The sequence below is a fragment of the Procambarus clarkii genome, chromosome 36, assembly GCF_040958095.1.
Source record: "Procambarus clarkii isolate CNS0578487 chromosome 36, FALCON_Pclarkii_2.0, whole genome shotgun sequence".
NCBI classification, from domain to species: Eukaryota; Metazoa; Arthropoda; class Malacostraca; order Decapoda; family Cambaridae; genus Procambarus; species Procambarus clarkii.
The window spans coordinates 32,074,141-32,099,996 of record NC_091185.1 but is presented as its reverse complement, the minus strand read 5'-3'; the positions used below and the strand labels follow the sequence as shown (position 1 = coordinate 32,099,996).

At 42.5% G+C, this 25,856-nt stretch overlaps 1 pseudogene; it reads right to left on the bottom strand.

Moving 5' to 3' along the window:
• On the bottom strand, positions 1 to 25,529 carry LOC138371633 (peptide transporter family 1-like; annotated as a pseudogene).
• Between the last annotated feature and the right edge of the window lie 327 nt (positions 25,530 to 25,856).

Below are 25,856 nucleotides of genomic sequence, written 5' to 3'. Positions count from 1 at the left end.
AGAATTCATTGTTTTATTTATATATAGAGGAGTTCTTACATTTTTGTACAGCCACTAGCATGCATAGTGTTTCGGGCAAGTCCTTAATCCTATGTTCCTTGAAATACGACCCGCCAAATCGTTTACCAATCAGGTACCCATTTTACTGTTGGGTAAACAGAGGCGTCAGTTAAGGACTGATGCCCAGTAAATCCTCCCCGGCCAGGTACGATCCCAGGACAAAGCGCTCACGAAACGCGAAGAGAGTGTCTTACCACTTCACCATGGGGACAACATGGTGAATGCGTTATTCATACGAGACACTTGGACAATCCGGCTGTGACTGTCGTCACAGGAAATATGGCTATACAGACCGTTCTATGACAAAAGCAGGATTGTCGTAAGAAGCTAATTGTTGTTGGTCTCGCTCACAGGCTTCACTTGTCATCTTCGACTCCTTTCCGGGGTCTACTGGCGAGTTTTTGTTGTGTCTCTTAATCAAACATTGAAGAAAATTATGGTGTTGACGGGACATGAGACAAGGCATAGAAGATGGCTTCGTGCGAGGCTCGGTGCTTGAAGGCCCCCGTGGCAGAGCTCAGGCTCGTTAGTCCTGCAAAGAGCCACAAGCCGACAGTAATTGTGAAGAGATTGGCTGCCTGCAGTGAAGACTTCATGGCCATCGGGGCCTGCGAGTAAGCAAAGTCCATGCCAGAGACTAAGAAGAGGACCTCGCCGATGGTGATGAGGACGTACTGGGGAAGGAGCCACACCATGTGGACGTTTGCAGGGGCCGTCATGGGGAAGAGGAAGACGTCGGTGGTGGTGATGACGATGTCGTACACACCGTCCTGGTACACTGCAGCCTCCCCAACTTCCACCTCTTCCACCATCACCTTGTACTCCTGGGGACTGATGCGCTGGAACTCCGTCTTTCCCTTCAGGAGCTGGAAGTTGTGGAGGATGGTGTCGTACGTGAGTGTCACGTTGAGCTCGTTGTGCGCAGGCACTAACACCCGCACCTGTCAGGGGAACCAACACAACTGAACAACACCAGGAAACCAGGCCATAAATTTTACAGAATATTTATTTTTTAGGAACCATCAAATAATATTAACAATACCAGTATTAATATCAGTAATGAGAAAATCACTCTAACAGAGCGGGGATCAACACAATATCTTGGTGAATGCCAGAGTATCTAAAACTGGAACTGAGATCAGAATGTTGTGGTCAGAATCAGATTTATATTTTGTACCAAGATAGACAACAACGGCACTTTCCTGGACCGCGGGAGATTACACCCTTTCCCATTTTAATCCCTCCCTTTCCACTCAAGAAGAAACTTAGAGATCAGCCCAAGCTTCGTCTTGAGGCAAAGCTGAACGCCTTAAGCCATATTGATGCTCTGTCCACAGAGCATTCTCTCTCTCAAATCATATAAACTGATGGTTCCCTACACCGCACCACGGGTGCAGCTGGAAGTGCAGTTGTTCTGACAATGGACGATGGCATATATTTTGAGTGGGAAGTCCGCATAAACCACAGATCCTCTACCCTTTCAGACCGAGCTATTTGCCTTGCTTCTTGCACTGAAATGTGTACAAGTCTCCAAATTTAATACATTAACTGTAAGTGACTCTTTATCATCCTTAATTCTATTAAACTTTATAATACAGAACTGTAACGTGCTCGTTTCTGAAGCTAGACACAAATACAACAAAATTATTAATAATGGTAACAGAGTTCATTTCATGTGGACTCCATCTCATGTTTGCCTCCGAATGCATGATAGAGCTGATGAGTTATCCAAAGAATCTGCCTTAAAAGAAGAAATTGAGTATAACCTTGGATAGTCAATAAGCAGCCTGAGAGCAATAGTACACGAAGAACTTCAACAAAATCTTCTAGATTTGTGGCAAAGTGAAATCGACACCAGTAATTCCATCTATCATGCAAGAGGAGCCACACATCTATGGATCATCCAATAAAATCAGCAGGCTTCTAGATGCTATTACTTCTCGGCTTAGAATCGGTATCTAAGTACAAGTATCTCTGGGAATTCTCATTATCTGCTGATGTAGACCCAACCAAATGTAAACTGTGTCAACACAATTATTAGCACACCCTCCGTCACTATGTGATGGAGTGCAAAAAGATACTTGAATTCAGAGACAATTCTATGAAAAATGTTCCAGAGATGTATAAATATTTCATTCCAACTTATCTGCTGCCAGAAGTCTTGGTCAAATCTCCCCAGTTTGCTAACTGTAGGTAGTAACTAAGTGATTATATCCTATGCACCGCTGTCCACTGGATAGGGGGCGGTGTGCAGGACAAACATATCAATTATGACACTAGCTTCCTACATATGTCAGTTGCTTAATTTAGAAACTGTACTTGTGGTCGGTCTCGAGCCCATTGATAATGTGACGATGTGCAATGAATTATGTAACTAGCTCATCAAGATTGTAACTTGTTTATCTAAATGAATTATGGGGTTCAGTCCCTGAGCCCATTATGTGCCTTTGTAACCCTTTTCCCTACCGCCCACAGCATAGGTATGGGGTGCATAATAAATGAACTAACCTAACTGACAGACGTGCGCCATACCCCTGAGCCATAACATGTACAAAAGATATTCCTCCAGACGCTACTGTGTCCTCTAAGGAGTCTGCTGCTAAGGAAATTGTTGCCTCAAACAGTTTTTATGAAGAGCCCGCATTCACTCTGGAGTGAGTGTGGAGTTCTCCACGAATTTTCTCCCTTCAAATACACAAGGAAATCACAACAGCGTGATTTATCAATAAGAAAATCACTGGAGCCGAGCGGAGATTGAACCAGCATCTTAAGATGTTGGTTCAACACTATCGACATTCACCAGCAACAATGCAACACTCAACGAGTCTAGACGTTACAGACATCTTAAGATGAAGCAGCATCTTAAGATGCAGCAGCATCTTAAGATGAACCAGCATCATAAGATGAACCAGCATCATAAGATGAACCAGCATCTTCAGATGAAGTGGCATCTTAAGTGAATCAGCATCTTAAGATGAAATAGCATCTTAAGATGAAGTGGCATGTTAAGATGAACCAGCATCTTATGATGAAGTGATATCTTAAGATAAACTAGCATCTTATGATGAAGTGACATCTTATGATGAAGTGACATCTTAAGATGAACCAGCATCTTATGAAGTGACATCTTAAGATGAACCAGCATCTTATGAAGTGACATCTTAAGATGAACCAGCATCTTATGAAGTGACATCTTAAGATGAACCAGCATCTTATGAAGTGACATCTTAAGATGAACCAGCATCTTAAGATGATGGTTCAATCCCCGCTCGGCTCCAGTGATTTTCTTATTGATAAATCACGCTATTGTGATTGCCTTGTGACTATCAATAATAATAATAACAAAACCACTAAAAACGCTACTTAATAGACCTGTAATATATGGCTCGTCTTTATTAGCCAAAAATATTCTAAAACTTGCTTAATAAATTTATGAGGATGGAGAAAGTTGCAAAAATCTCATTTATGAAAATGTTTCAGTATTTGTAGGAGTAAAAATAATTGCTAGGATATTGTCGTACTCTGAACTGTGTTGTGAAACATCATACTCGCCCGTTGTTGTGTTTTATTAATATATTTTACAGTTGACTTGGCGTTATGGTGACACTTTATGAGACACTTTCCAGTTGCTAGTCACCTGAAATGATTAGCGCTGAATCTTTAGTAAAGTCTGCTCTCATTGTTAGCATTTAACTTTTTAAAGCTAAGAAACTGAGAGGAAATGATTGGGGTGTGGAGACTCACTTTGGTGTCTGCATCTTCGTCCTTGATGTACTCGAGTGTGGGAGGGAGAGCCAGCACGCCAGTGGAGGTGACAAGGAGTGTTGTCTCATGGGCACCCAGCACCCTCACTCTCACCTGTCTCATGTCCGGGGCGAGGCAGGAGGCTATCACCTTGGCCTCCACCTCATCACCATATGTGACAGTCAAGCTAGGCAGAACCACCTGGCCTCTGCTCTCCACACTCAGCTGACCGGTCTTGACGAAGGGCACCTCCACCACCATCTGGCAAGGCAGTGCGTTGTAAACGTGGATTCTCGCCTGCTCTGGAGGAATGAAAGTTTGTTCCACGCTCATGTTCACCATTGCGTAGACCAGGAAGGCGATGATGGTGAAGCACATCCCTGCGATCATCCGGGATGTGGTCTTTGTGAGGATGCCAACGCGGGCCAACATAGGGTAGACCACAAAATCAAAGAGCGGAATTAGAGCTAAAACGAGCAGTGGGTTGGCAGTGGAAGACATTTCTGGCGGGATCCTATAGCTGCCCACCATGCCGTCGAGACGTTTAGCCTGGAATATCATACCAGTGGAGGTGTGGTAGTAAAGAGCATTAAAGAGCGGGAAAGTGCAGAACAGCAGAAGGACACGCAAGGTCACCTTCACGTCAAGTAGCAACTGAGCATCAAATTTGTCCTGAGCACGGTCAAGCCAGTGCTGCACGGGCTTTCGGTCCTTATCCCAGGTCTTGGTGACCGCGCATGCAACGCAGCGAACTGTTCTTAATATCATATTGTCTAGGGGCCTCTCCTTGTACTGCGACCTACCTGTAATATTACAAAAACATAACAACTAATAGAGATAATATGAGAGTATTAAAACACGCAGATATCACATTAACGTGATGTATATTATCGAGAAAATTCACTAGGGAAATGAGGCGGAAGCGAACCTACGACCTTGGCGTTGCGAAGCCGCATACTCAACTACTAGACCATCGCTGACTTGTAAAAGCCATACATCCGGATTTCTACTGAAATCACAGGATGTATGGAGGCCCCTGCTGAAGCCAGTCCAAGTTTTACGTATAACCCACAAGCACTCAGGTAGAAGGGAAGAGTGGTCCCACATCTTATGCCTCAACTTCAGAAACACATAGTGTGTTTCTGTGGTGCTACGTACGACCCACAAGCACTTCCTGTGATTTCAGTGAAAATCGGGTTGCATGACGTTTTACGAGTCACAGTGGTCTAGTGGTAAAGTATGCGGCTTGGTAATGCCAAGGTCGTAAGTTCGTGTTCTCCTCATTACCCTCGTGGATTTATTCATTTTCTGAGAGAATTAATTCCACTGCTGACTTAATGGTGTACATTGTGTGCACTACAGTAGGGAAATCAGCTTGTGAATGCAAGAGTACACATACTACGGTTGTACACAATATGGATGCAGATGAGATCTATTATACCATACAAATTGAGTAGATCGAATAATAATGACCCGAAATGGATAACAAAAGAAAGCTGAAGAACGTTATCGGTAGGAAGAGAGCTTGGTACAAAAGGATTAAGAATGAGGAAGTTAGTTTAGAATAAGAATTCGTACAATTGGTCGGCTTAATCGACTGAGCTACGACATGGTAAAAGAATTGCATCCAGGAGTTCTACTGAACTTATAAGGATCCTGCAGCCTCTCCGAGACACAAAACAGGGTTTTACACAATTCCCCCCCATGCACTCGAGCTATGTCAATAGGCCGTTCTACCTCTTCGCCCTTACTTCAGTACACACAGATCTCACAATAGCGTGATGCATCAAATGAATCCAAGATCCTTGCAGGATCCAAGTAAGTTCAGTAGAACTTCTGGTTGCAGTTCTTTTACCATGTCGTAGCTCATCCGATTAAGGCAGCGTCTGGGATGCTCTCGGACGTAAGTTCGAATCCTCGTCATGGCTTTTGTGGATTTGTTCAGATGAGTAGTATTTTTAATAAATATTTTATCTCTATATTTACTAAAGAGGAGCTTAACATTATCCCTTCAGCCGAGCAAGTCTATGTTGGTGGGGAAGAGAAAAGGTTGAATAGTTTAGCATTTACCAGGGAGGATGTTATTAAACAAATAGTGAAACTCAAGCCAAACAAATCCCTAGGACCAGACGAAGTGTTTGCCAGGGTGCTTAAAGAATGCATAGAGGAGCTTTGCGAGCCATTGTCTACCATATTTAATAGATCATTACTCAGGCAGAGTGCCAGCGTGGAAGGTTGCTAATGTGGTACCAATTTCAAGAAAGAAGATAGATCACTTGCGTCAAACTATCAGTCAATTAGATTAACATCTATTATGAGAAAATTACTTGAATCGATAATTGCAAATATCATTCGTCTTCATCTTGAAAAACATAGATTAATAAATGATTCACAACATGTTTTACTAATGGCCGTTCATGTTTAATAAATTTGCTATAATTTTATTCCAGCATAGTTGAGGCAGTTGATAGTGGTAAGGTTTGTGATGTTGTGTACAGTGACTTTAGCAAAGCTTTTGATACAGTGCCACATGAAAGACTGATTAAAAAGATAGAGGCTCATGGTATTGGGGGTGCTATATTAAGTTGGTTAGGGCATGGCAATACCAAAGGAAACAAAGAGTTAGTATAAATAGGATTAAGTCAGAGTGGGAAAAAGCCGTAAGTGGAGTGCCTCAAGACTCAGTACTGGGTCCTCTGTTATTCTTCATATATACAAATTATACATAACCCCTGCACAAGCCAACTCTGCCATGACCTAGTGTGTTTGCCCCCCCCCCTCCTTCTATAGAATAATGCAGTTTCACTCTCTCAACTGAGTTGAAATGGAAGGAATCCCAGCAGTCGGGCAGGAGTCCACAAGCCTTGAGGTTCCAACAAATACTCCTAAAAGAGGTTGTTGCCGAGTATGCTACAAAAACACCACCATAAACACTAACGGTGGTGTTATCCGCTTACATATCTTCAATGAGGCAAAATGCAGGGGGTCCCACCAGCCTCCAAAGGGAAGCAATGGAAAGCTACAATTAACGATTAGGGAAGACACTCCCATTAACTTAATCTCATCTGAAGACCTCACTCAAGCGATCATAGCGACGTCTGCTAGAACATTTCCACACATCCCAAAGCAGCCCATCCCAGTGCAGCAGCCAAACCCTCTACTCTTCTGAAAAGGGTCAATGACGCGCCGGAAAACATTCAAGCATGGCATCATGTCCTTTTGCTTGGTAATGTAAGCCTCACCGTCCCTCCAAGGAGGGACAAATCACTTGCATCCTCGGTCCTGAGGGCGATAGATGAATACCCAAGGAGGGATAACCTAGTTCGCCTCCCTCTTCGAGGAAAACACACCCATCGCAGAAATGGTAACTACAGCACATCGGAAACGCACAAAGTCAGAGCACATATCACCAAGAAAATTGAAGAGGGAAATACTGCAAGTGTTATTCGAGTCCTCGCCTGTGATGAGAAAATTGGTCCTAGAAACTCTGCCACAGCACGAGTCCTGCAAAGCAAGCACCCACCCAGAGCCTCAGGAGTCGATAACATCGTACCGCCACCAGCCGAGGCCAGTTCACACCCATTAACTGTTGGTGAATCTGAGGTCTACAAAGCAGCCCTTTTTTCTACCTGGGTCAGAAGGTGGCTTTTCAGGATTAAAACCTTAACACATCAAGCAAATGTTGAATCCTGCGGTTGGTGATGCTGCACAAGATCTTCTTGTGAAACTCACAAGGCTCGTCAATGAGTGCCTGGCTGGTGATATACCTGAGGTCATCAGGCAACACTCTCCGACGCCTGGTTGCCAATGCTGCCACGAGGATTGTCAGCCAGCAAGCAACTGAATTGCTGAAACCAATTCAGCTAGGATTTGGGATCCCCCAAGGCTGTGAAGCGGCTGCCCATGCAGCACGAGCATACATCACCAACATTTCTGACGAAAAGGCCCTGCTCAAACTGGACTTTAAGAATGCCTTCAACGTGGTCAGAAGAGATGCAGTGCTCTGTGCTCTACATTGCCATTTCCGGGCCCTCTACCCGTTCATACCATCTTTCTACAGTGGTGAATCAAAATTGCTCTTTGGCGAACACGAAATCAGATCATGTGAGGATGTTCAGCAAGGTGATCCTCTAGCTCCTCTTCTTTTCTGCTCAGTCTTAAAAGAAATTACTGAAAGCTTGTCCGGCAAGTTCAACATCTAGTTTTTGGATGATGGCACTATAGCTGCCCCCCCTAGACCACCTCTTGGAAGACATCTGAAAATTTAAGGAGCATGAAGTAAGCCTGGGTCTCTTCCTGAATCCTTCCAAGTATGAAGTAGTCTCCTCCAACCCAGACATCATAGCTAGAATAAGGTCTGCCTTGCCCAGATCCCATGTCATTAGGGCTGTGAATAGCACCCTCCTTGGAACCCCCTTTCCCCTCGGGTCTTACGCCATCGAGGAAATCTTTGATAAGAAAATGACAGACCTCAAGAGGATGGAAGACAGGATAGGTGATATTGATGTCCACAATACTTTTTATCTCCTCACTAAATCCCCATGCCTTCCGAGGCTAACCTACTTTCTGAGGTGCGTCTCATCCTATGACAGCCCAAAGCTTGAAGAGTATGACCTATTACTGAGGACCATACTAGAAAAAGCTGCCAACCTCTCCCTCAATGAATGCCAGTGGAAACAAGCCACTCTTCCTGTCAGGCTCGGTGGCTTGAGTGTCCGCATTGCAACCCAAATTGCTGTCCCAGCCTTCCTGTCTTCCTCCTCATCATCAGATGACCTGGTTAAGGTTATTATACCTGATAACCTGTGTGACTTAGCAGGGATACAGAACTCCCACTACACGGAATGCGACATAAAATAGGGTACCATGGCAGACCCAGCACTCAGACCAACCATGTTGAAAGCCAAGCAACAATATAGCTGGGACAGCCACTTTGCAGACGAAGAAGCCACAGCTTTGCTGTAGACAGCAACAACCCCCAGTGATCGTGCACGCCTCATAGCTGTGAAGGCTCCCCATGCAGGGGACTTCTTTTCGGCAGTCCCTATGTCTGCGACAGGCACACGTCTTGATCCGCAGCAGCTCGGTATTGCAGTCGCTCTCCGACTTGCTGCCCCTATACACACTGTTCATAGGCATATTTGTGGCAAGGCAGAGGCAGACGAATATGGACTGCATGGCCTGCACTGTGGAAAATCTGGCGGTTGATATTCTAGACATGACGAAGACAATGACAACATTAAAAGGAGCCTTGCCTCTGCCCAGTGTCCAGCAGAGAGAGAGACCCACAATCTATTGAACTGTAACTCTGCTATCTTTGCCGGCCGACCAGATGGAATCAGACTATGTTCTTGGAAGGGTGGCAGACAGTTGGCGTGGGACTACATTTGCGTATCCACCCTGGCAACCATATACATTGACGTCTCTGTCGGCCAAGCAGGAGCCACAGAGAAGGAGACAAGTCAACTAAGTACAAGGAAATAGATCATCCGTACAACATCTTTCCAATAGGACCTGAGACCCTAGGTCCATGGGGGAAAGAGCGCAAGAAGGATTCTTAAAGATCTTGGTTCCAGGCTCAATGACACTACCAGAGCCCCTAGAGCGTCAACGTTTCTCTTCCAGCATCTCAGTGTAGCGATCCAGAGGGGGAATGCCTGCTGAATCCTCGGTTCCTGCCTGGAGTCAGAGGAGTTCGAAGAAATCTACAGCCTCTAGGAAACAAACTTTCCCTTATTTCCTCTTAATGTTTTCTTTTTATAAACAATCAGATATGTAACTGTGTAACCTTGTATAATAAAGTGTACTACATAAAAAAGGGGGTGGTAAGAGACATGAACATTCATACGTATTCAGAGTTAAATGGCAAGTTTTTTCTGAATGCTCTGTCTTCCCTTGTTTGAGGCTGTAAGTCCCTACAATTGCACCAGAGGTTTTACCACCTATATAAATGATTATGTGAATATATATCCATTCTATGGTACGGCGACCAAAACTGAACTGCATAATCTAAATGGGGCCTCACCGGAGCAAGATATAGCTGAAGTACAAAACCAGGTGTCTTATTACTAACGCTTCGATAAATAAATCCCAGTGTCCTATTTGCCTTATTAGGAACATTTATACATGGATTTTTTGGTTGTAAAGTCTTAATAATCATATCTCCCAGATTCCTTTCGTAATCTTAACACCATCTAGCTCGTATCTTGTAACTCTATCATCATTACCTAGCCAATAAACCTTATATTTGACAGCATTAAACTGCATCTGCCACTCTTGACCATTTCAACCCTATAAATGATTTTATTTATAGGTACATAATAAGCTGAGGGACTAAACTCCACAATTCATTTAGCTAAGCAATTTACAGTTTTGATGCACGTCGACCCTCGTGATAGCAATGGCCTTCTGGTATTGTAGACTCATCAGAGAGACCCAACATGACACACCTAAGTCCATGCACAAAGATTTCAGAACCATGCACATATAAGAACATAAGAATATATGAATGAAGGCAACTGAAGTAAGGTCTATTGGCCTATACAGGCAGCTCCTGTTTATACTATGGTGTGAGCAGGTGACTAATATGCTACGGTGTCATCTGGGACTAATATTCTACAGTATCATCTGGGACTAATATGCAGCATTGCACACATATGTTTGTGGCTTTACTAATGTAATGGGACCCGGGGGTAATGGCTCTCTTTTTGTCCATTAGCCCGGCCTTTAGTTAACTGTTCTAGAGTTTCCGCGGAGTTCCTACTGCAACCTCTCCAGTTCAAAACCTTGTAACCTCGGTGTTTGATCACCAAGGTGCTACAGAAACAAGGCATTGTACCAGATCAGCTACCAGTAACTCTAGAGAACTCTAATACTTTCCGCTGCCACCATCCATTCTAGTAATCCTATGTAAGACAAAGAATGGAACTTTTCTGTACTACACAATATCAAAGAAGTTCATGTATCAACTGCAAGTATGAACTCGCAAAATATCAAGCCTCTACGTCCATAAGCATCAAAGAACTCTCCCTCCCTCCAACCTACAAACTATCATAGGGAACCCATGGATCGAAATTAATAATAATAATAATAATAATAATAATAATAATATAATAATAATAATAATAATAATAATAATAATAATAATAAAAATAATAATAATAATAATAATAATAATAATAATATATAATAATAATAATAATAATAATAATAATAATATATAATAATAATAATAATAATAATAATAATAAAATAATAATAATAATAATAATAATAATATAATATATAATAATAATAATAATAATAATAATAATAATAATAATAATAATAATAATAATAATAATAATAATAATAATAATAATAATAAAAATAATAATAATAATATAATAATAATAACATAATATTAATAATAATATTAATAATAATAATAATAATAATAATAATAATAATAAAAATAATAATAATAATAATAATAATAATATAATATTAACATAATAATAATAATAATAATAATAATAATAATAATAATAATAATAATAATAATAATTTATTTAGGAAAAGTACATACATAAATGCAGTTACAAACATTCTGATTGATTTATAGATAGAGCTAGTACATACAATACCTAAAGCCACTAGTACGCATAGCGTTTTGGGCAAGGTGAGGTGGGGAACAAACACTTAGACTAAAACTTAATAGTAATTGAGCTTAAAGTATATATTGCACTGAAAAAATAAAATAAAAAATAAAAATAAAATAAAAGATAAAAAAGGGGGAGGGGAACATGGTAGAAAATAGCCAATATACAAGTTGGTCAGCAAACAACATTTTTTAAAAATAGTAAGACGTGGGTTGACATTTAGGGGTAAGGTAGGTTACATGGAGTTAATTAGGTAGTACTTAGTCTTCATCTTAAACTGGTTGAGAGAGGTACAGCCTTTAACATGATTGGAAAGGTCATTCCACATCCTGGGTCCCTTGATTTGTAGACCATTTCTACTTTGATTAAGTCGTACTCTTTGAATATCAAATATATATTTGTTTCTGGTGTGGTGCCCTTGGGTTCTGTTACAACCTTCTAAGAAGCTTTTAAAATCAGGATTGACATTACAATTCAGAGTTTTAAATACATAGAGTACACAAGAGAGGATGTGCAGTGACTTAATATCTTACATATTCAGAGATTTGAGTAAGGGTACCGAGTGCTGTCTGGGGCCAGAGTTAGATATTATTCTAATAGAAGCTTTGTGTTGGGTAATTAGAGGACGTAAATGATTTTGGGTAGTAGAACCCCAAGCACAAATACCATAGTTGAGATAAGGATAGATGAGATAGTAATAGAGCATCACCAGGACAGGGCGAGGTACATAATATCTAATCTTAGAAAGAATGCCAACAGTTTTAGAAACTTTTTTTGCTATATTTAGAATGTGACCCTGGAAATTCAGTTTGTTATCGATGAGGACACCAAGGAATTTACCATCAACTTTACTACTGATTTGTATATTGTTTATTCTTAGATTAATTGTATTTGAAGATTTATTACCAAACAAAATATAGAAAGTTTTGTCAATGTTAAAAGTGAGTTTGTTAGCAGTTAGCCAAAGATGGACTTTATTTAGTTCAGTATTCACAGTGACATTTAGAGCAAGAGGGTCAGGACTGGAGAAAATGAAAGTTGTGTCATCATCAAATAAGATTGGTTTGAGGTGTTGGGGGGCATTTGGAAGGTCATTAATGTAGAAGAGAAAGAGGAGAGGGCCAAGTCTGCTGCCCTGTGGAACACCAATGTTAATGGGTAGTGTAAGAGAAATGGAATTATTCACAGAAACATTCTGGAGCCTGTCAGTAAGGTAAGACTGAAGATATTGCAGGGAGTGACCTCTGACTCCGTAATGATGTAATTTAATTTAATTTTTATTAATGTCAATTCTCAACAACAAGTTAATTAATTATATATTTACTATTAGGTCTTCACACAAATGGGTAACACAATTCAACTATATCATTAGATGTTAAATACCAACATGAATACAACAATGTGAATCACCACACAGGAAATTGAGAGTACTGCGGCTGTCTGCCTCTGAAAGTCACTCAACAACTAAGCTGGAAAACACAAATACGTCACCTCACAAGTGCACTCACCCAAGACTGAGCCTAAGTTTGATAGTGAGGGAGGGGGGGGGGGGGTTACGATTGGCAGAATCCCCCACCCGGCCTGTGGAAACCTGGCATGGTTGTGGGACTCACGGCCAGAGGTCTCCACTACTGTTCTGCTCAATCCTCAATTCTGTCTCTTCGACAACATACGAGACTGAATCTTTACTCTAAAAATGACGTTAATTTAACATACGTACTTGAACAAGATTGATAATTACTTCCGTTACTTTAATAACTTAATTCTCCTAAATTGATGAATTATGCTCACAGGAGTATTAGTTTAGTTCATTTATTATGAGACATGTGACAATGTTGACTGATCCCCCCCCCCAGGCAAATCTTTTGGGAAAACCTTTTATGGGTAACCAGGTAACAGTTTACCATACTACTTGTGTAAAGGAGGAAATGTATATGTTTATCTCTCAGAATGTTCGGCAATATGTTTATTGTTTGTGATGTGTGTCTATATATGTATGAACACGTTGTACTGAACGGGGTGAGAATAGCTTGACTGTTCCCATCCGGCTAATCTCTCGGGACAAACTTTATGAGAACCCAGGTAACAGTTCCCTCTGACTCCACCAACTAGAGTATCCAAGTATACAATACCCGATGTATCATTTATATCCACAGCTACTCTGTAAATCATATAATCCGAGGTCTATAAGCTTCTAAACTAACTTAGCTTGTTACACTAAATTGTTTTATTAGGTCATCAAATTTGTATTAAAATAGTCTATGGTACCATCTTGAAAATACATAAACCAATAATAAAAATTGTTTAAAGATTATTATCCTAGAGGACTGACCAGCAGCGAAGATGACGGTGGAGACAACCATGAGGCCGGCCATTATAATGTAGGAGAGGAAGTAGCAGTCATCACCGAAGCACTGGACAGAGTCTCGTATTTGAGCTGTTATGAATAGCCCGACGAAGGCGCCAACGTTGATCATCCAGTAGAAGGAGTAAAAGAACCTGCAGCAGAAATGACAAGTTTAGAGAATGGTAAGATAACAACTTACCAGTTTTCTGGTTTATGTGCAAAAAACGAACTAATAACTCCATCTAACACATCATCGAAAGCAGGATTGTTTTGTCTTTCATTACTACTTGACCATTTCAACAAAATTATAAAGTATTATTCAAGCAAACCAAAATGCACATGTCTTATACACAGATTTTACTAATTTTTTATATATATGAAAGTGGAGTAGGAGCCATCATCCTTCTTCCATATTTTTCCATCATAAAGCATTAAGTCCTTGTGAACGCTTTCCTCACCAAGTCTGTTCGGGAACTTGCCGGCAACTTTTTAATTGCACTTCCTTCCGTGTATACCAAGGACAAATATTAGCCACAGCTGTTACGGACCCGAATCCAGCGTCCGAGCACGGAGCAGTGACGACCGCGCCATCTGTGGGTCAGCTCCCGAAACCCCCTCCAAATGGACGACGACACCTGGTGAGGACGAGGTGTACTGGCCACGAGGGCCAGTTTCCAGTCCTGTTCAGCTCACAACACAGCCGCTGCTGACCTCTGGTGAGGTGGTGCTCAGACGACAACGCCATCTATGGAGTGGATAGGTGGGCGTTTGGGTCTGAGCCTGTAAGTGAGGTGCTTTTGTGTGTCCCTGTTACTGATGACGTGTCTGATTACAGAGTCGACCTGGGACTGCTGTAATGGGAGTTGGGTCAGTCTACCCAAGGCAGCCGTCTCGTCACAAAGTGTTTGCTGCAGCAGCTGTGAGTCGCCCCCCGGATGAACACTGTGGTGTTACCCTGCCTGTGAAGCGGCAGTTGAAGGATTGTCATACCCGGGACTGACTGGTGGAGACGATTAATCACTGGGGTGTTGTGGAAAGGAGAGTGATCTGTGGTATCACACGAAACTCCTGACTAGGGCGCGACCCTAGTATCGCTCGTGGAGTGGCCTAACCAGCGTCGCTGATTTGGAACCTGCCAGCTATCTGCTGGACTTGTGGTTGACGGCCTCCACGATGGTGCCCCCAGTGGAACTGTGTTTTGGCTGGCCTGTGGCCGGGGTAGACTCAAGATTCTCGAAGGATTCGTCGTGAGGCCACGAGAGCACCAAGAGCTTGGCACCATGAAGATCCAGAGTCTTCAGAAGAAGACAACAGTGTAGATAATAGTGTTTATACCCCCCTCCCCCCCCCGTGTAATCTTCTTATATATATTTATTGGTGATGGTAATAATTATAGTATTAAGTTTTTGACTTTATTTCCCTTCCCCTTTAATTTACTTGCGTTACGGATCTCATCCCTTGAAAGCCACTACTGGCTTGGAGCCGGATACCCTTCCTCTAACAACATCAGAGTAAGAACCCAGTTGCGACCCGAGAGGGCCGTAACAACAGCACAAACCCATCTAAGTTCTTTACAAAACCCACCAACCTACTACAGGTACTCTTGAGAGAGCTCTATCAATATCTCGGGCCCAATGCTGTTCAACACGCTTCCACTACACATAAGGGGCATACCTGGCCGACCCCTCACAGTGTTCATGAGAACTGGATAAGCATCTCCAAAGGATACCTGATCAACCAGGCTGATTCATACGTCAGGCTGCGAGCAGCCGCGTCAAACAGTCTGGTTGACCAGTCCAGCAACGAGGAAGCCTGGTCGACGACCGGGCTGCGGGGACGCTAAGCCCCGGAAACACTTCAAGGTAACTTCAAGGTAAGGTAACCTATGAACCCCCTCTTCCAAGCCTTCCCTCACCTCTTAATATCCCCAATTCACCTCCTGATGAACCTCCCCGACTTTAACATACCTTTTCTGTTGCTCCCGTTGTTCTGGGACTTTGAACTGGTCGGCCCCGAGGGAGGAGTACACAGCTTTCATGAACCCTGAGCAGACGCCCAGCGCCAGCATGCCCAAGAGCGCTGTCAACTTGGAGGCGCTGAAGGAGGCCATGATGGGGGTGACCGAAGAGAGGGTGAAGATGGCGACGCCTACTATGCACCCGCAGCACATCAGGAACACTGTGCGAGCCTGTATGAGGAGGGCGACAGAGGCTAAAGAGGTGTTGAAGAGGCACGGGGAGCATGATAGTGTGAGGTAGATCGAGCGAGAGTGAAGTTCAGCTTGGAAGATATATACAGATAACAGGTCCTACAGTGATCCACAACTCGGTTATTTGGTAGAGATGGACAGCTTAAAGGCTTAAAGTTTTATCACTCGGCTCACTTTTAATCGAGGGCTCTGAGCACTATCGTGCTCCGAGCCCTCCTATTATAGTCATAAGTTTTTCTCCTGAATGTAATCCGATGACTATCTTGAGAGTCATAAACTAAAATATTTTTATAAAATTAAATTTTCACCCGACCAACTTCTATATGGTTTCAAAATAAGAGCCTTTAGATTGCTCAGAATTTGATACAATGAAAGACATAACATGAAAATTAATGTCAGAACACTGGAAAGATATAAATAATTTTGTTGTGGGATGAGCGTCAAAAAACCGTCCAAAAGTTAAAATATTTGTTAAAATTCTTTTTATTGTTCTACTATTATGGGACTAGTTTTAAAATACGCGCCATTTCATTGCAAACAATTTGATACCAAAATGAAGGACATGGCACGAAAACTTATGTTATCAAACTGAACGAGTATATACATTAGTCTGCAAGTGTGTCAATTGGTGCTCGTTCGCGGGAAACTTGGCCGAACTTGGGCTTTGCTGTAGGACTCATTCCGGGCTGTTAGACCTTATATGTATATTCCCCTCTAGAGAGAATTCTATTGCGAACACAATTATACCAAAACGAACGATGTAGCAGAAGAAATAAGGTGAGAAAACTGAAACGAGTATATACATTTTATTGATTTTGCGCGCTCACGGGTAACTTGGCCGACTTTAGTCTTTATACTTTGTTATTGGTATTGCTTATATATAATGCAGTTGTTATTACTTATATTTGTCTTTCTATTTAGAGCATTTTATTGCGAATAATTTGATACCACAATGAACAATGTTGCACAAAAACTTCTGTTAGCAAACTGTACGTGTTTGTCGGGTGTATTGGGTGTAGCGGGTGTGACAATGAGTGTGCTCTAGCGGGTAAGGTTTCGGCGACTTTGGGGGTCGTTGCGGGTTATGCGCCCCCATGTTGTCTAATTTATATGCACATGTCTGTGTAGGAAATTTTATTGCGATCACAGTGATACAAAAAAGAACGATGTCGAACAAGTTTGGACTTGATAAACCTGAAAAGAGTAGCAACATGTTCGCGCTGTTTAGCGTGCACAGCTAACAAAGACTTAGTTTTTTAATTGGTGCCGACATCACGTTAGCTTTGGTGACATGTTATACGTATGTTCCTCTAGAACATTTCATTAAGAACACATTGATACCAAAATGAAACATGTACATCGAAAATTAGTCAAAAACATGAAAAAGAGTATACAGTTTCCAGTAGGGGTGTAGCCGATGTGCAGTTGGGCATGCAGTAGCTGGTAACTGTTGGGCAAATTCACATGGTCTTGCGGGTGGGACGCGCCCATGTCTTTTACTTTATATTTATATGTTTGTGTACGGAATTTTATTGCGATCACAATGATACCAAAATTAACGACGTAGAACAATCCTGGGGTTGACAAACCTGAAAAGAGCATAAACATTTCATCGCTGTTTGGTGCTCACGGCTAACGATTGCCATAGTTTTTTACTTGGTGCGGGTCTCACGTCGGGTTTGGTGAAATTTTATATATATTTCTCTAAAGCATTCTCTTGCGAACAAATTGATACCAAAATTCAGTACATACATGGAACATTAAGATCAGCAGACCGAAAAGAGTATAAACATTACAGTGTCGCCGCGCAGTCGCCCGAAATGCTTGGCGTTAGTTTAGTTCATTTATTATGCACCCCATTCCCATCCTGTGGGCGGTAGTGGAAAGGGTTACAGAGGCACATAATGGGCTCAGGGACTGAACCACACAATTCATTTAGCTAAGCAAGTTACAATCTTCATGAGCTAGTTACAAAATTCAGTATAAGTCGTCACATCAACAATGGGTTCGAGATCGACCACATGTACAGTTTCTAAATTAAGCAACTGACATTTGTGAAGAGCTAGTGTCACAATTGATATGTTTGTCCTGCACACCCCCCCCCCCATCCAGAGGGCAGCAGTGGATAGGCTACAGATAGAGTTTGTTATAGTTCTGATAGCAGAATTTTTGCTGAGTGACGATAGGCTTCAGGTAATTCGTAGTGGTTGATTTCCATGCACAGATGCCGTATTATATAGGGATAGATTAGTGATTAGTATAATGAGAGGAGAACAAAGTAGGGAACATAATATCTGTTTTTAGAAAGTATTCCGACCGTTTTTTAGACTTTTTGGGGGGGGCTATGTGTTGTATGTAGGTGCTTCGTCCAGTCTCCTGTCTAAATATGAGCCAAGGAACTTGCCCTCATTTTTATTTGAAATTTAATATAATATAGATGAACAAGGTGTCTTGACCGAGGTGAGAATAGCTTGAGCTACTTCATTTTTTAATTATTTTAATATCTCCAGAAAACTATTTCAGTTTCCCTCAATTACCATCACATTAATCTTTGTGTTCTCTTTCCCTGCTTTCTCTTTCTGGTGTACTGGGTCTGGTTGCATCTTTCTTGTGTACAGGGTCTGGTTCCTTCTTTCTTGTGTACTGGGTCTGGTTCCTTCTTTCTTGTGTACAAGGTCTGGTTGCATCTTTCTTGTGTACTGGGTCTGGTTCCTTCTTTCTTGTGTACTGGGTCTGGTTCCTTCTTTCTTGTGTACAGGGTCTGGTTCCTTCTTTCTTGTGTACAGGGTCTGGTTCCTTCTTTCTTGTGTACAGGGTCTGGTTCCTTCTTTCTTGTGTACAGGGTCTGGTTCCTTCTTTCTTGTGTACTGGGTCTGGTTCCTTCTTTCTTGTGTACAAGGTCTGGTTGCATCTTTCTTGTGTACTGGGTCTGGTTCCTTCTTTCTTGTGTACTGGGTCTGGTTCCTTCTTTCTTGTGTACAAGGTCTGGTTGCATCTTTCTTGTGTACTGGGTCTGGTTCCTTCTTTCTTGTGTACTGGGTCTGGTTCCTTCTTTCTTGTGTACAGGGTCTGGTTCCTTCTTTCTTGTGTACAGGGTCTGGTTCCTTCTTTCTTGTGTACAGGGTCTGGTTCCTTCTTTCTTGTGTACAGGGTCTGGTTCCTTCTTTCTTGTGTACAGGGTCTGGTTCCTTCTTTCTTGTGTACTGGGTCTGGTTCCTTCTTTCTTGTGTACAGGGTCTGGTTCCTTCTTTCTTGTGTACAGGGTCTGGTTCCTTCTTTCTTGTGTACAGGGTCTGGTTCCTTCTTTCTTGTGTACAGGGTCTGGTTCCTTCTTTCTTGTGTACAGGGTCTGGTTCCTTCTTTCTTGTGTACAAGGTCTGGTTGCGTCTTTCTTGTGTACAGGGTCTGGTTCCTTCTTTCTTGTGTACAAGGTCTGGTTGCGTCTTTCTTGTGTACAGGGTCTGGTTCCTTCTTTCTTGTGTACAAGGTCTGGTTGCTTCTTTCTGCTGTACAGGGTCTGTACACCAGAAAGAAGCAATGCTTTCCCCGTAATCATTGCAAGGTAAGGTAGTAGTAGTAGTAGTAGGCATCCATCAATCTCAAGAGACTATTGCGTTGCGCTCTGGTTGTCAATCTGGAGTGGCCTCTCCAGGGTGCAAAGCCAGGGTAGGTTGATATGGGGGAGAAACTGTCACTCATTCAGCAGGTACCCTCCCCCCCCCCCCCCCTCGCCACGGCACCCAAAGTCTCTAATGAAAGGCAAACGCCAATACGATTTATTCCAGCGCCGTCGCAGGAACTGCCAGAACTAGGTTGAAGGCAACAACGAACTGCTCCAGGGGCTCAAGCTCCGGAGTTTAAGGTAAGGTAGGCCTGGGTTAACTTACGAGGCTATACACCCACTCTTCACTACACATGATTTTCACCTTGGCTACGACTGGCCCGGAAGTCGTAGAAAAGAAAGAAGACATGACCTTCACCTTGGTTAGTAGATTCAGCATCTTCTTTACTGTTGTCGACTCTCACTTGGTTCCCCAGATTTCAAGTTTATGTTCCTCCCTGGCTCCCAATTTCGTGTGTTTTGAGAACCTCCCGCAGCCAACATTGCGGCAAAAACTCTTGCAACCACCACCCTCTTCCTGGAGGTCCTCTGCGGCCATGCCAGATTTGGTTGAACTATCAACTTCGTTAGTATACAGGCCGACTATGCAAACAGCTTCGTATTGATATTTACGATGCAATTCGCGACCTTATTTCTGCCTTGGATTAAAGACCAAACACGTACACTTGTTTGTTTTGCCCGCCTTTCTAGAAAGAATTCCGAGCGCGCTCCCTGATGCCGTCATTCCTTACTCTACCTGTGTGTACCTTGATAATCCCGGCTGTTGTATTTTGACAGTTACCCCAATTGTTCTTTATGGTAATCTTATTGGTGCTCTCGCAACCATGTCAGGCAATGTTGACTGGTATGCAGGTCCTCGTACCTCAGATCCTGGTAACCCAGATTCTGGTCACCCAGATCCTGGAAACCAAGGTCCTGATAACCAGATTCTGGTAAGCCATATCCTGGTAACCCAGGTCCAGGAAACCCAGGACCTGGTATCCAAGATCGTGGTAACCCAGGTCCTTGTAACCCATATCCTGGAAACCCAGGTCCAGGCAACTCAGAGTCTGGTAACCCAGATCCCAATAATCCAGGTCGTGGTAACCCAGATCCTGGTAACTCAGAGTCTGGTAACCCAGATTTCAATAATCCAGATCTTGGTAACCCAGGTCCTGTTAAACCAGACCCTGGAAACCCAGATCCTGGTAACTCTGATCCTGGTAACTCTGATCCTGGAAACCCAGATCCTGGTAACTCAGATCCAGGTAACTCTGATCCTGGAAACCCAGATCCTGGTAACTCAGATCCTGGTAACTCTGATCCTGGAAACCCAGATCCTGGTAACTCAGATCCTGGTAACTCTGATCCTGGAAACCCAGATCCTGGTAACTCAGATCCAGGTAACTCTGATCCTGGAAACCCAGATCCTGGTAACTCAGATCCTGGTAACTCTGATCCTGGAAACCCAGATCCTGGTAACTCAGATCCAGGTAACTCTGATCCTGGAAACCCAGATCCTGGTAACTCAGATCCTGGTAACAAAGAACCTGGTAACTCAGATCCTGGTAACTCTGATCCTGGTAACTCTGATCCTGGAAACCCAGATCCTGGTAACTCAGATCCTGGTAACAAAGAACCTGGTAACTCAGATCCTGGTAACTCTGATCCTGGTAACTCTGATCCTGGAAACCCAGATCCTGGTAACTCAGATCCTGGTAACTCTGATCCTGGAAACCCAGATCCTGGTAACTCAGATCCAAGTAACTCAGAGTCTGGTAACCCAGATTCCAATAATCCCGTTCCTGGTAACCCAGATTCTGGTTACTCAGATCCTGGTAACCTAAGTCCTGGTAACTCAGGTCCTGTTAAACCAGACCCTGGAAACCCATGTCCTGGTAACAAAGATCCTGGTAACCCAGATCCTGGTAAACCACATCTTGGTAACTCAGATCCTTGTAACCCAGGTCCTGTATCCCAGATCCTGGTAACCCAGCTCCTGGTATCCCAGTTCCTGGTAACTCAGATCCTGGTAACTCAGATCCTGGTAACCCAGGTCCTGGTAACCCAGATTCCAATAACCCAGATCCTGGTAACCCAGATTTCGATCACTCAGTTCCTGGTAACCCAGATCCTGGTAACTGAAGGTCCTGGTAACTCAGATACTGATAACCCAAATCCTGGTAACCCAGATCCTGGTAACCCAGATCCTGGTAACCCAGATCCTGGTAACTCAGATCCTATAATAACCCAGATTCTAGTTACCCAGATCCTGGTAACTCCGAGCCTGGTAACCCAGATTCCAATAACCCAGATCCTGGTACCCCAGATCCTAATAACTCAGATCCTGGTAACCCAGATCCTGATAACCCAGATCCTGGTAACCCAGATCCTGGTAACACAGATCCTCATAACCCAGATCATGGTAAGTCAGATCCTGGTAACTCAGATCTTGGTAGCCCAGGTTCTGGAAACCCCAGATCCTGGTAACCAAGATCCTGGTAACCAATATCCTTATAACCCAGATCATGGTGAGTCAGATCTTGGTAACCCAGATCCTGGTACCCCAGATCCTGATAGCCTAGGCCTTGATATTTGCGCTCATGGACCCTTCCTCAAACACACTCACAGAAACCTCCTTCCATTGCAGTAGTATAATTTCTCTCTCCCTTCTATTACAACCCACCAACCACCAATTGCCGCCCATTAATCATCAACTACCACTTATACCGCCTCCCACATTTCTCCTTAATGGAACTCAGTCACTGTTTTCTGCCATCTTTCCTTCCCCAGCCCCTAAGCTTCACAATTTCCACTCCACCAAACCCCCCAACTCCACCTCAAATGTCGCATGAACGTCCACCCACTTTCTCCATTCCACATTCCAAATGTACCCTCCCCTCCCCTCCCCTCCCCTCCCCTCCTCCTTACCTACGATCTCAACCTAACCTAACCTAAACCCCATACCTAGACTGGAAACTCACTGCCCAGAGGACAGGGCATCAATGAATACTCCGAAGATCTGGCAGACAAATGTTGATAGACTGTTAGATAAAGCTGATGAACTCAAAGAAAGGACTGAGGAAACAAACTCTGATGAAGACCAAGCTAACTGTAACGATTAGTACTGCAATGCAACATTCCCAAGGAAACACTAAATAATGAGAAGGGAAAGACTTCAGAGAGAAGGCAGGTGTGGCCCTGTTGGTAAAAAGAAACTGGATATGTGAATGGGTTTGTTCGGAGGTGGCAAACAACTACAAGAATTAAGGTAATTACCAGGAGAAAGGGATAAGATTATATAGCCTATATAGCACTTGGAAGGGGTCAGGATAAGAATTTAGGATGGGACGGAGGGAGGGAATGGTGCCCAACCACTTGGACGGTTGGGGATTGAACGCCGACCTGCATGAAGTGAGACCGTCGCTCTATCATCCAGCCCAAGTGGTTGAGCTGGAAGTAAAGAAAAGAAGCAAAAGAGCATGGAAGAAATAAAGAGAACACAGAACAGAAGGATATTACAATGTTTACAAAGTGTCCAGAAATGAGTACACAGAAACTAGTGAGAGGCAGAGAAACATAAGAATAACAGTGAATACAGTGCTAAGTCCCGGCCAAAACTGTTGTATAGCAACATCAGGAGGAAGACAACTGCAAACAACCAGGTTACCCGACTTTAAAAATGGGAGATAGGAGATATCATGAGGAGGTAAAGATAAGAATGATGAGAAACTTAACAAAAGCTTCTAAGAAGTATTCAAGATGGAAACTGGTTTTGCCACTACAGTTAAGAGTCCAACCCGAATGGGGACTTACACAGGGAAGACTCCCTGATATGATAATGACACCAGAGGAAGTAAGGACGCAATTACAGGAACTGGACGTAACGAAAGCTGTAAGACCAGACAAAATATCGCTATGGACACTAAAAGAGGCAACTGAAGCAATTCTGCAGTCCCCCTTGCTATAATAATTAATTCCTTTACAAAAACAGGAGAGCTTCTTGATTGCTGGAAGATGGCTAATGTGGTACCACTCTGCATTTTATACTATAACGGCTGAAACCGTTATACTGTAGAACAGCATCGTTAACGCGTATCCTCAGCCAGTTACTAGAGAGACTGATCTGAGGCAGGCTAATCGAACATTTCAAACAGATAAATTTTGTCTCAAAACACCAGCACGGATTTTGTAAAGCAAAATCCTGCTTGACAAACTTGCTGCAGTTCTGCAAAAAGACAGGAATGAAATACGAGAGAGAAGGATGGGTAGATTGTATATTCTTTGACTATCAAAAAACATTTGATATTGTCTCATACAAGAAACGCCTTCATATCAATGTTTGCAGATGCAAAACTAATGAGAAGAGTCATTAAGGTGCACGAGGGGACACAGGTGGAAACTTAGTAACCAATTGAGCCACACAACATTTAAAAGACTTTAACATTTGAAAGAAGTGTTTAGTAAACGGAATGAACTAGGCAATATTTTGGTGGAGGAACACTCCACACAGTTTCAAAAATAGTTTGATAAGAGCCCAATAGGCTTAGCAGTCTTTACACTAGTTGATTGACGGTTGAGAGACGGACCAAAGAGCCAAAGCTCAACCTACGCAAAGACAGCTAGGTGAGTATGCACACACACCCGACCCACCTTGCCCAGATAGACATCGGCCAGGACGGCGCCGGCAATGGGGGCGAGGTTGACTAGACTTTCAATGATTGCCGTGACCGTCGTGGCCGAGGAGGAGCTGAAGCCCAGCATCCGCTGCATGTAGAACACAGCACCGCCGAAGAGCCCGAAGTAGACGAGGCGCTCGAGCAGGTAGGACACCAGGATGACTATGGCCCCTCGAGGGTAGGCCATCATGGTCGCACCGCCAGACCTTGTTCCACACGCCATGACGTCTCTCTTACTCCACCTGCTTCAGTATAAACACAATTAAAAAAACATAATGAAGGATGCCAAGATTTTTGTTTTATTTTAATCACTGTGAGAGAAGCCTATGGTACACTTGCAAATTATAAAATAACTTTTAAATACATGGATGAAAGGAGACACTTAAAAATTATTCACGAGATTCGTGAAACTGACATCTGAGTACCCAGTAAATATATGGTGGCCATATCTAAAAAAAAAAAAAGTACATACACAAAATATTAAAGGTACAAAGACAATCCACCAAATGGCTTCCAGACCTAAAGCACACACGAGATATGAGCGTGAACAGGACTCGACAAATTTGCCAAAGTGGAATCATTAAAACCTGAGACTTCTGGAATAAGGGGCCACAGGTCCCTTATCAGGGACCTGATAAGGGTCCCTGATGGTCCCTGATGGATTGTCCCTGATGGTAATCAGGATGGTCTGATTACCATCAGACACCTCGAGCGTTGCTCACATCCTGCAACTACACTTATATAATTATAAACTCACACACACATTATGAAACTGCAGGTACCTCTTGATCTTGGTGGCATAATACACATTTTATCACTACTATAAAAGATGGCTTATTTAGTGAAATTCTGTTTTTTTCTAGTTATGAGTAGTCATTATGAATTATAATACTGTCAGCATTCCTTATTTTTTCATGAACCTTTTCCAGACATTTAATTACTTGGGCAGACGAGTGGATGTACACAGAACATGAAGTAAACCTTGATGAATAATATGGTAACGTTGTTTGTGAGCAACATCACCCCTTCTAATGTAACCACACAACCATTCCTGGAACTGTCTACCCACACAACCTCAACCTCATATGCAAAAATATCAAACTGATAGCACACACCTTTGCACATTTTACTGCATAAGATATGAACAGTAATGATGAGCTTACCAGAGTGAACAACTGTGGTGGGGAGGAGCTGCAGTACGCACCGTGTTCAGGTCTACACTGACCCCAGTAGCATCAGTAACTGCCAGCTACCCAATAGCTGTGGTGGGGAGGCTGGCTGTTACTTTAACATGGATCTTAATGTCATCTGCAAATTTAATGATATAGTTACTCATCACATTTCTCTCTTCAGATTTATAATAATAATAATAATAATAATAATAATAACAATAATAATAATAATTATAATAATAATAATAATAGTAATAATAATAATAATAATTAATAATAATAATAATAATAATAAAATAATAATAATAATAATAATTTAAATTTATAAAAAATACATAAATTTAATACCAGATACAGATGAGAACTTGTAGGTTAATAATGTACGTTAGTACATTGTTTACAAT